This window comes from Miniopterus schreibersii, assembly GCF_964146895.1.
Source record: "Miniopterus schreibersii genome assembly, chromosome: 17".
Lineage (NCBI taxonomy): Eukaryota > Metazoa > Chordata > Mammalia > Chiroptera > Miniopteridae > Miniopterus > Miniopterus schreibersii.
The window spans coordinates 6953892-6966058 of record NC_138117.1 but is presented as its reverse complement, the minus strand read 5'-3'; the positions used below and the strand labels follow the sequence as shown (position 1 = coordinate 6966058).

Sequence of the window (12167 nt, the reverse complement as noted above, 5' to 3'; positions counted from 1 at the left end):
AATATTAATCTAATATTTACTTGGCCAAATAGTTTTATCTGAGGAGCAAAGGATAAAAAGAAAATAAATGTGGGCAAGAACCAATTCTTATTTTGTATTTTATTGCTATTGCAGGGGAGGGAGAGAAGTTGATGTAAAATGAAACATAACTGTATTTGATCATCCCACCTTCTTTAACCCCATCAAGTCTCTGGTTTATTATTAGGTGAGCAACATGGCTCATCTGAAGGTCACAGAAAGTGAAAGTGCAAAGTCTTTATTCCAAATTTGGTAGTCCAGTCCTCTCAGTGAGATCTATAGAGCAGTAAAGAAATATTTGAAGTTGTGCTAAGCAAAATCTAAGGTTCTGTGGTTTTTTCCTCTCCTCGTGACATGCAGAAGTAAGTCTCCACCCCAGTGCATTTCTCCTGGAGGCCAAGATAGAATTGTGCAGTTTAGTTGGAAGGGATCAGGCAGCCCGAGGGGCTGTTACTTCTTGTGATTCTCTGGTTGAACTGCATGTGGCTATCGCACCCCTAAATGTGGCAGTAGCCATGGCATCAGTTCCTTGGATCTTTCTTAACATCAAACTATAGAATAGTAAGAAAATGCCGGAAGGGAATAAAGCTTGAGTGTGGTTCAGCATGAGAACCTCCCCCCGGACCTGGAGGGGGAGAGAAGCAGCGTGTCCGCTCTGGGCCTCCGGTCGTTTCTGCTTCCCCTCAAGCGTCCAGGGATTTCTGGAGTTGTGTTTAAGAGATCCACACGCTCGAATAAAAATGGCCTAGTGACAGAGGTCCTGATAACAGGAGGTAGGGGAGATATCTGTGTTAACTACTTTAAAGTGAAGCATATAAATAAATTTCAAGTTTACAGTTATTTCTGCTTTCCTGTTGTCTAGGTGTCTCTCTTTAGCTCCCTTAGGCTGGAATCATTTTGTCTGGATCCCCAAGAATCTCATACTTTTTCCAAGGTTTCCTATGTGACTAACTTCTTAGTTATGGGATATTATATGGAATTATATTTTCCTACAGTTCTCTGCATTAAAGACCTCTTTCTTGCTCCCCGTCTTTAAAGGAATACTATCTAATCCTCTTAGTCTAGGAGTTCACTGCTCTTTATTTTTAATATTCCATAAATTCTCCTCTATCGAAAACACCTATTTTGTCAACAGAGTATCTTTCGTTCAGGAACAGTAATGGGGCTAAATTATCTCTGAGGCTGAGGGCACAAGACTCCAGATATCCAGATGATAATTAGGATATGCCTCCAGATGTTTTCAGATACAGACATAGAAACAAATACTCACTAGCCAAATAACTGATTTCCTGGCCGCCCTTTCCCATCCCGTTATGTTCTTAATGCCCAAACAGCCAACAAATTAAGTGGGGGGGAAAAGCAAACTGCTTGTTTATTAGTATGTAGAAAAAAGAATAAAAAGCAGTGATTTCTCAGCAGTTTTAACAAGTCCTTTTCATGCCATAGGCTTCAGAGACTGTAGTTTGCAGTAGATAAATGATGATTTCAATTAACCAAAAAGTGTCAATTAAGAACTTAACTTGAGCCCAAAGAAGAATGATACAGTGGAACATGGACTCATAGACTTGGAAACGGATTATACCCCTAGAAACACAATTCACTTATTCACTCAATAAATATTGGTTGAGCGCTTGCTGTCTGACAGGCACTGCGCCAAGTGATGATGACATTAATGGGAAGGGAAGCGAGACAGACATGGCTTCTGCCCACAGCCGAGTGGTACGGGGCGGGGAGAGACATGAATCAAATAATTACACAAATATATTTCACAAATGTAATAAGCCCTCTGGTGAAAGCCAAACCAAACCAAACACGAGAAGCCATGAAACTATAAAATACAGGCATACACCTAGTGTAAGTGGTGATCAGGGAGGCCTTCCTGAAGAAATCTGGGGGGCTGGGGAAGGAGAGGAGGGGGTTCTGGGCAGAGGCTCTGAGACAGAAGAGAGCATGGAGCTTTCTGGGAACTGAACCAAGGCCAGTGTTGCTGGGGAGCAGGGGGGCCTGGCGTGAGGGACGCCGGAAAGGTGGCCGGGGCCGATCATGAAAGACCTAGAGAATGAAGGAGTGGATATGGATAGCTAGTGACACACAGTGAGTCCTGTTGCCTCCTGTCATGAGCGTGAAGATAAAGGACGTCTGCAGTTGTCTAATGACTCTGCTGTGTGGGAGATTTCATTCGTTCATTCACTCACTCACTCATTTATTTTATTTACTTATTTATTTATTTTTAATCCTCACTTAAGGCGTGAGGATATTTTTCCCCCCACTGATTTTTAGAGAGAGTGGAAGGGAAGGGGGGGAGGAACATCGATGTGAGAGTTGTACCCTTGAAACCTGTATAATTTTATCAACCAATGTCACCCCAATACATTCGATTAAAAAAAAGGAAAAAAAGAAATATGGCCCATGCTCACTAACGCAGGGGCGGAACTGAAATTTGGATTATCTTGACTTTGTTTTTCCCTCTTTATCGGATCTTCATTTTTTAATCTTTCTTCGATTACTCGTTCAATTCTTGGAAAACAGAAGAGACAAAGGAAAATCAAGTCCCTTCCATTCTATTGATCAGTAGCATAAGCCTTTTTTCTTTGTTGGACTTTCTTCAAAGCAGTTGGTAATATATATTGAAATTCCAAGAAACCTAACATTAAAAAAAGAATAATTTTTCCCACGAAACGTTTCTCAGATTTTCTCAGTTGGAATTAAGCTCTCTTTCCCCCTCCCTTCCCTCTCTCTCTCTCTCCCCCCACTGTCTTTCCTATAATGCACTAGACTAGTGCTTCTCAAACTGTCTATTGGAAGGAATAGATTTTTTTTTAATTTCCAGTTTATCAATGGCCAATATGTGTCCTCCTGTCCATGACCAGTCCTTAGATCCCACCATGTGAAATTCATATGCAAGAGTGACGATCATTCAGTGAGGCGAGGTGAGTCCACCTGACCACACCTTCCACTCGGTCGCACGTTGGCTGTTGTAACAATGCCCAGCTGCTGTAAAAGTGTCCGACGGATTACTTGCAATACCTGTACTTCCTCTTGCAGTCTGATAAGAGATAGTTCTGGGGGTAGTGCTGGTCCACAGGCCACACTTGAAGCAGCACCGCCCTAGACTCTAAGCTCCATGAGGACAGGGCCTAGGTCTGCTATTTTCATCACTATAATCCTGGCACCTGTCATTGCCTGTCACATCGTAAGCACACTTATTATAAGTGGTGCTATCACACTACAGATAACAGCACCTGTCTCCAAAGTAGCTTGGATCAGACCTTGATCACTTTTTAGCACCTACACGATCAGCGTGCCTTATCTGCCTCAGAAAGTAGGAATGAATGAGAATATCAGACTGATTTTTTAAAAAAATACATGCTCTTTAGTATAAAATGTACTGAAGTAAAACATACCTCCAGCTTCCTCGTGCTGGTATGGCCTTTATAAATGAAGATCACTTGATCAATAATTTAATTTTCTTTCACCAGCTAGTTGCAAAAATCCACTTAAATCAGATTTAAGTGAAACAAAGGGAGATTTTTAAAAATCTAAAACACTTAGCCTGTTAAATAGCAATATTGAGAAATTGTCTCAGAGAATGTATTCCCTAGTAGGAAAAAAAAAAAAAAGCAACCCACACAAAAAAGCTATATTTAAATCTGAAATGGCTTTTTTTTTAATGCGACTCGAGGGGATACATTGACACGCTTAAGCAGTCCAAAATGGCTTTTCTGAAATGAGAATCACATGGAGTTAGTTTAACATCTACCACTGTAATTTCTACTGGGAAAAACACCTGAGACCTGAGGAACATTTTTCAAAATTTAAAATGTAGCGGATTCAAAAGAAATTACTTGACAATGCTGTTTGAACATAATTCTCTAACTTTCAATCATTCAAGAGTCTTTCCGACGTGTAGAAGTAGCTGCAGTTCAACGTTCATGTTTTTTCATTGGATATTTCATTACATTAAAGTTAGCAGCCAAGAAAAACAAGGCCGTTTACTATATATGTTTTTCCTATCCTTATTAGCTACTTACTTTTCCATGGAACATCTTTTATTTCTGGGAAACATATGGCTGATGACCAGAACCGTAATTAGTAACAGTTTGATGTTATAGGAATTCAAAATTTGGCTATTTCTAGTTTCATTAGATCATTGGCTTCCTCTGAAATATAAAAGCAGTAAATACAGATCCTACGGGTGCATTCTGGAGTCAGCTTTCTTTCTGTTTACAAACTGTGGTATTTGCTTATTTTAATTGGGGGGGGGGGTTGGTCGTTGAAGACTTGCAAATACTTATGTTGCTTTGCCCCAGAGCCAGAAAGTACCAGAAGGAGGCACTGTTTTAAGCGCTTTACACAAATCAACTTATTTAAATCAACTTATTTAACCATTGCAATAGCAGGTGAGAAATGGGGGCACGAAGACATTAATTTGCCCAAAGTCACTTCTATGGGAAATTGTGTCATTGAGACTCCCCCTCGGGAGTCTGACTCCGCCCTGACTCTGTGCTCTAACTTTTACACAGTAGTGTCTTTTGTGCAGCGTTGCTTGTCTAAGGAGATGAAAAGTTCCAGAGTTCCATTGTTAGAATCCTGCTGAAAAGGTTATATTTTTTGCAAATTACTTCTGCCTAAGACTTATGCAGTAGCTGGAAAATACTGAGTATGTGGGGAATACTGGATACTGTGACTTCTGGGTAACTGAGAATTTTGGGTAACCAGGGGATACTGGGAAAAGGAGGCAGAAGCCACTAGTTGGCAGCTAAATCTGAGCAACTTTCTAGTATCTATAAGCTGAAGGACCGTCGTCATCAATGCAGGATTTGGAACTGGCCTACAGAGCAGCCACCCTCACACACGATCCCCCAAACCAGTGTTATCTTTGAATCAGAAGGGTAAACACTTGTAGACTCATTTCACTCCAAATCTTTAAGTGCATTTAAAATTCACAATTTTCTAGCACTTCTACATATACAAATGCAAGAGTGGAGAGGAGACATTTCATGGGAAGAATGCGTGCTTATGTATTAATCCATTTGTTTTTTAAGCCTCGAGGGCACTGTGGGGAGTGGGCCGGCAGAGAGCCCTTAGACCTCCTGGCAGGACAGTCGCCACTGAGTTCTAATGCGCATCCCCACCAGGGCACAAAGGACAATCGCTTCTGCTTTGTGTGGAAGCCCTGGTTGCTGAGGCTCACAGAAGTAAGCAAATCATCTTATCATTCTCAAAACGTAGCCTGTCCCATCCTGTGTCGCTAATGGAGTTATTAAGGACTGAAAATGCAACATTGCTTAGCAACATGCATCACAGCATTTACTCTTTTGAGCAGCAGCACCAACTAGCGTGTCTTAGAAATGTCCTGGTGGGTATCTGCCTTTTCCTTCGCTTTCATCTGGCATTGCTTAGATCCATTGCCATGGTAATGAGCAGAGTGCTTAGCCGGTGGTGGGTGGGTGGGTGGAGATATGCTCCTTAAGTACGGAGACCAGCCCTGAAAGCTGGCCTTCGCCCAATCTAGAGCCAAAAGGAAATCCAGCTGCAGGTAAGGAAAAGTAGGAAAAGGTTCCTTGAACTCTAATGTTCTACATAAGGCTTCTAATTTTCACTGCTGCCAAGTATGTGATGGTGGCTGTGTCACCCCTGTGAGATGTGGGAACTTGCTGTAATACCTTTCAGACTGCTTCTTTTTCTGGCTCTGGTCTTTCAGCAGTGACTAGAGTCCATAATAACCAAAGGTGAACATCATTTCTATTTCCCCCTAATGAAAAGGTAACGCTTTCACTAATAACAGTGCTCGCACTCCCCTGTCATTTAAACTTCACCATGGCTGTTGGAGGACAAGCTGGTGTTGGGGGTGAATTTGATCTGGATGGACTTCCACCCAAGCCCTCCTACCTTCTCCAAGTAAGAACAGTGGCTGTACCTCTGAGAATCCTGGCATTCTACCATCTCCCCTTTCTCTGCCTCCACAGTCACCCTAGATCGGCCTCTTAAATCCTGGTGTTCTAACTTGACTTCTGCTTTAATGAAAAGCAAGAAATCCTAGGGGTTGGGGCCACCTTGTAGGAAAGACTGTCTCTAAAGAGGCTGGAACAATTGAGGAAGGAAAGAGAGGCCAACCTTCCCCACATGAAAACAATGGGGAAAGAATCAGTTCAGCGCTAGAACAAAGGCAGCCATTCATCCCGGAGGGGGCGATGTTCCACTTTCGATCGTCACCCAACGATTGATGTCTCTTCAATCCCAGCACATGTGGAGGAGCTTTGGGGATTTGAACCAGCGAGTGGACTGTTGGATTCTTTGTCTCTCTTGAGGAAGGATCCTAGACTGTGCGCATCTTACTCCTGCAGGGTCGGTTTCCCGTGCCTTTCCCATCCTTGGCTTTGCTTTTGCTTTGTTGTGTCCTAGATCCCTAATTAATTATGGACCCAGTCCTTTCTGTGCACTTGCTAATTGGATGTCTTAGAAAATTGCTCCATGCTGGCTTAAATAATGAGGAGAGAATTAAAAGGCTGAGAGGTGCTGGGAAAGATAGCGAGACTGGGAGTCCAGCAAATATCACTCAACTATCTGTTATCCTAGTAACCAGGGGATACAGACCACTGGGGGGGGGGGGGGAGAGGCAGAGAAAAAATACTCACAATGAAGTAATAAAAGGGATAGGGTCAGCAAGAAGGTCTACTGCTGTGGAAGGAAATCTTGTCTGAAGGCTGCATGGCCTGGGCAGCCCTAGCCAGCTGGTGCTTCCTTTGGGGGAAAGGGGCTCCCTGAAAGCAGGGAGAAGGGCCAGGACTTTGGGGTCCAAACCACGAACATCTGTGCCTGGGCTCTGTTACTTACTAACTGTGGGACTTGGAGCGAATGACTAGCTCTGTGAGCATCCAGCTCTTCACCTGTGAAATGCAAAACAATAGTGCTTGTCTCACGGAATTGAGGAGACAGTGGGATCCAGTTGGTGTCTAGCCCCTTCCTGGCATGTGCCACTCTGGGTGCTGGCCTGCCATTATGATTATGCAGTTATGTTGTCAACGTAACGATGTAATAGTAATAAAGCTATTAACATAGGCAAGCAGTTACCCTGGCACAGCTCAGGAAGGGTTGGCGTTTAAATATGCGGTAGGGGAATCATTCCTCCCAGTCCTTCCTCGCTTTCTTTCTGGCTCATTTGCTTTCTCCCCTCCTTCCCCTCCTCCCTTCCCTCTTCTTCTCAGGAAGGGGAGAGGAATTTAAAAATTGCATAAGGAAAGTCCAGCTGTTCAGCTGGGGCCTGGCTGTTGGGCAGGAAGCCACAGGACCACAGCTGGCCTCCCCGCTGGAAACCGCTCCCGGCGTGCCGTCTAGCATCCTGCACCGCCACTCAGCTGACATTTAGACATCGGTGGTTTGCAATGTCAGATTCTAGAGTTTTCTTCCCCATTAGAGTGTAAACCTCCAAGACATCAAGGACATGGCGTCTTTTCTTCATTGCTAATTCTCTAGTGTCTAGAACCACGCTACATGCGTGGTATGTGTCCAGTGAATATTGGTTGGAGGGACGGTAGGGTCAACCCGAAAGTTTCCTATAGACAATGCTGGAACAATTTGAGCCCCAAAAGTAAGTAATGATAATATTAGGTTATCACGGAAAGATTGAAATAAATATAAGTGAGTCCATCCTTATATAAATAAATAACAGAGCAAATAAATAAACAATAAGATGAGAGAAAGAGCGAATATTTCTTATATAAGATTTGCAAACTATGAATGAGAAAGAAATAGGGCAACAGAATATCATCATTCGAACATCAGAGCAACAATTGCTGCAGATGAGAGATGAGATCCACCGGTGAATCCTAAGATTAGTGGGCACCCTTTAAGGAGAAGAGAGATATTTGCATAGTCTCAAAGCGTCTCTCCCCAAATAATTACTAATTACTCCCCAAATATGTAGTTTTAACGTATGTCACGGATTCTTTAATTATTCTTTATGTAGGAAATAAAGCTTAATTTTCTTTGGGTGTAGGCTGGACTCATGTGTGTAACAAGTAGAGTATAAAAACAATAGAGAGAGGAACTTTTTAGTTGATCTACCTCACAGACACTGACTTAAACAAGGGGTCCAGGCTAATATCACTACAGATAAGTCATACTGATAGCATCTACCCCCTGATATGATGCAACGAGAAGGGCTATTCCCCTGGGTGGTATGCTTCCCCAAATCCCTAATCTCAGTCTAATCGTGAGAAAATATCAGACAAACCCAAACTAGAGGCTTTTTAGCCTCTAAATGGTTTATACCACGGTGCTTCTAACTGTAGATTTAATGGCAGTGTTATCCTTGGTTACGGCAGGATATTTCTTTGATTCATCCCTTCAGAAGCATTTCTGCGTGTTTTGGTCCCTGGTGTGAAATCTGAGTCTCAGCCTGTGTGACAGCTGCTTTCCCGCCCTCTGCCCTAAGTCTGAGGGCGTGTGGCCGGGGCTGACATCATGTCCCATTCTTCTGCGTTCCAGTCATTTCCATCAAAGGGTGTTTCCCGAGCTTTAGTACTCATGTCCCATCTTCCTGATCTTTACCATATCCACCTTCTAGCTGTACTCCTTTTTACTTAATATCTTTCTTTCAGCCACTCCCCCTCTATATTTTCACTTTAAGCAGTAAGAGCTGTGCAATTGCAGATTTGGTGTGCCAGCTGTATTTTTTCTAATGCACATTACAATCACTACCCAACTCAAATCCGCCATAACTATGCACAACCTAAAGTTGTCTCCAGGAACATTGGTGGTGTGCTCTCCCTGCTTTGAGAAACACCTCTGCAAAGGTGAGGGGCAGAGCCCTGCAGATTTCACTGCCATCTGTGCCTCTCACCCGGGGATCTCGGAGCTTGGGAAGAAATAAAAAGCCATTCCTCTCGATGAAAATATTGGAGATCCTGTGCTAACGCATTGGGGGTTGTTCACTTCATTCTGGTTTGGAATAAAGTACAGACATGTCTAAGCCTTCCTCTGAGGGAAAGGCCCAAAGGGAGATGGAAACAGCTGGCTTAAAAAATAGGAGTCAGCAGCAGAGGAAAGGGCTGGAAAGAAAGAGCAGTTAACTGGTGTGAGAAAAGGGGCAGGAAAACAAGAGTGTGGAAGGGAAATACTGGAGGGAAATACAGCTGCTCAAATAAACAGCATTCAGTGAAAGGTAAGAGACTCCGCAGAGGTGGCTTCCTGCTCTTTTTTGACTTCTGGTCTCTCATTCCTGGTGTGAGAACTGATTGGATACACCCGAGGGTCACCCGAGGGATGGATTCTCTGATAAACTTCCTGCTAATGGGATCATGCTCTCAACAAGGTAGCTTCTTCATGACATATGGCTTTGGCACCAAAGACGGATTTAATACTATCAGACAGAAAAGAGTTTAGGTTTTCTCTCGCATCTTTGCACATTTAATAAAGAAAGGGGATGGCTTTCGCCTTTATCATAATGCAGACCCGAATGATTCAAACCCACATATGTGCAAGGGTCAGTCACAGTTAAAGAATACATTTTTTAAAATAAAAATCTGAATTCCAGAGGATTAAAATATCTCTGTTTAGGAACATCTCCCCTGGCACACACCTGAGTAAGTGCCTGCAGATGGGTCCAGCATGCATGGCGCTGGTCTTCTGTAGACGCTGATGAGCCCTAGTACCACAGCATTGGGCTTGGGATGGGGGAATATTAGGAGCCAAGTCAGCTGCACCAAGGCCAATGAGGAAAAATTTCCATGTTGTTTTGTATTTTTCCAGATCTTTCTGTTTCAATATAGTGCTCAGAGAGAGTGCTGATATGATTTCCATCCTTCCCAAAAGAGGACAGGACTTGGGAGGCTCTGAGAAGACTGGGCATGGTCCATACATCCAAGAGCACAGAGTGAGCCAAACGACAAGAAGCTCTTTGTCAAGCTTTGCCAAGAATGCTATTGATGACCCTTTCCTGAGATGAATTTAGGAAAATCCCAAGAATTAAATTGCACTCAAAGCACATGAAATGCAGTCTCATCTACTGCTCTTCCAAAACCTCAACTAGAATATTTATAAGGTTTTGGTTTCTTTCCAGGTTTGAGAAAACACTCGTTTGAAATTACATCTTCAGGTCAATTTCTACCAGATGTTCTTTAGATAACTTATGAAGATGTTTTAATTCTTTTTTCTTTGTTTGGTCAGAGCATTGTCCCTTGAAGGCCCCCTTACCCCTTTCTCTATTTACTTCTCCATTTTATCTTTGTCTCTCTTTAGAGGCAGATCTGTGGACAAAATCTTATTTCTCCAGGTCTTCCCCCTGAGAGGGAGGGAGAGAGAGAGAGAGAGACCACTTTTGCATATGTCTTGACTTTTCAGAATCTTCAAGACCATGTCAAGACTTTGACCAAGTCAAACCTTTGTGTAGTCCACCCGGTGTGGCTCAGCGGTTGATACTGACCCAGGAACCAAGAGGTCACTGGTTCGATTCCTGCTCATGACACATACTCAGACTGCAGGTTCGATCCTCAGTGGGGGCGGTGCAGAGGCTGCCGATCCATGATGTTTCTCTCTCATTGATGTTTCTATCTCTCTCCCCCTCCCCCTTCCTCTCTCTCTAAAAATCTATAAACTATTTTTAAAAACACATAAAAAATTTAAAAAACCAGCCTTCGTGTGGAGTCCGTGGATCTCGGCAGCAGCCACGGTGAGATGGCCTCTCCAGGAGAGCGGTCACCGCACCGCGCGGGCCACTGCGTCCGTGTGCATCTGACAGCTCAGCTCGCTGTCCTGGGCTGGTTCCCGGAATGAATCAAGTACAGCAACAACTCAGATCATTGGACCAGAAAGAGAGAAAGAAGGAAAAAGATAAAACAGGTTCTTTCATGTGATTTTGATTCTAGTTTGTTTGTTTCCTGTGAACTTTATGTGAACAAAGTGACTTGTGGTAAGTATATATACAACCAAGTCGAAATGTAAGAAAATCCCCTAAGTTAAAGTAGAAACTGTGGGAAAATATTTTCTTAGTCGGTATTTCTTCTGCCTTCCTCCCCAACAGCCAGCTTTAGCACTGTTGTCTCCTTAGGAAGAGAGGCATTGTTCTATAGGTCTAACCCACTGAGCCAATCATGTTTCCGATGGGGACTTTTTCTCTAAGTATATGAATTGGGGGTGGGGGGTGGAGGCTGAGTTGAAAATATCAGGGTGTCTAATTGGTCCTTCCTCATCCTGGTGGGTTAGCAGTGTGCCCGTACTAACAGCCTGGCGTATTTTCTGTTTTTAATTTCCTCAATTTTTGAACTGTAGAATAACATAGTATGATGTCTGTTTCCTGGGAACATAAGACACAAGTAAATATTTAAGAAATCTGATACAGGGAAATTTGGTTTGAAGCTTGTCAAAAGAGATGCATGGCATCGAGCCCCAGTAAGATGTTGTTTTCCCCTACATCTGTCTGGTTTGTCGTGATTTCACGAAATCATCCCTGTGGCCCGCTCCTGAATCATTTGGTAACTAACACATGAGTGGGTGGATTTCTTAAATACTGTCGTGCTAAGAGTACCTGGCCTTTGGCCACTGCACAAACCTGACATGTAAAAATGAAAATATACGTGTGAACTTTGGTATAAGTCTTTCATTGAAACAGTATCTTTTGAGCCTATACGCTTAGGGATTAATAGTTGAGGCTGCCCCAAACAAGCGTCTAGATGGAAGCCCTATCCCCAAGCACCGATTCAAGAAAACACTGCTTCTCCCTAATCAGGGAGGAAGGGAGGAGAGAGGCCGGGAATGCCCCCGGCCCCCCAGGAATGCTCACGTAGACACACAAGTCAGAGGAGCACCGCAACCCCCAACAAACACAGCGGGGAAGGAAGTTCAATCTGTTTTCTTCGGTCGATTCTTGGGTATAAATCTGAGTGGCAACAATGATAAGATTTCATTGGTTAAAATGAAGTGAAGATCAAGTGAGTTTTCATTGTTTGAAATCTCTCCTATTCTGGAAAGCCAAGGCCTGGATGTAGAGTCAGGTTGTACGTGCACAGTCTGAGGTGTACCCCTCTGCAGGTCTGTCGTTGATCGGGGGGGGAGCTTGGCTTCTCGTTTCTGAGTTCTTGGGTCCCACCTGCTGCTGGGAGCCACTGGCTTACGTCTCTCTAACCTGTCTTGATGACTAACCCATTAAC

At 43.4% G+C, this 12167-nt stretch overlaps 1 protein-coding gene across 3 annotated transcripts in view; it reads left to right on the top strand.

Moving 5' to 3' along the window:
* Positions 1–12167, top strand: part of NCALD (neurocalcin delta) — a 204036-nt gene that overhangs the window by 108961 nt on the left and 82908 nt on the right. The gene's annotated exons all lie outside the window — the stretch shown is intronic.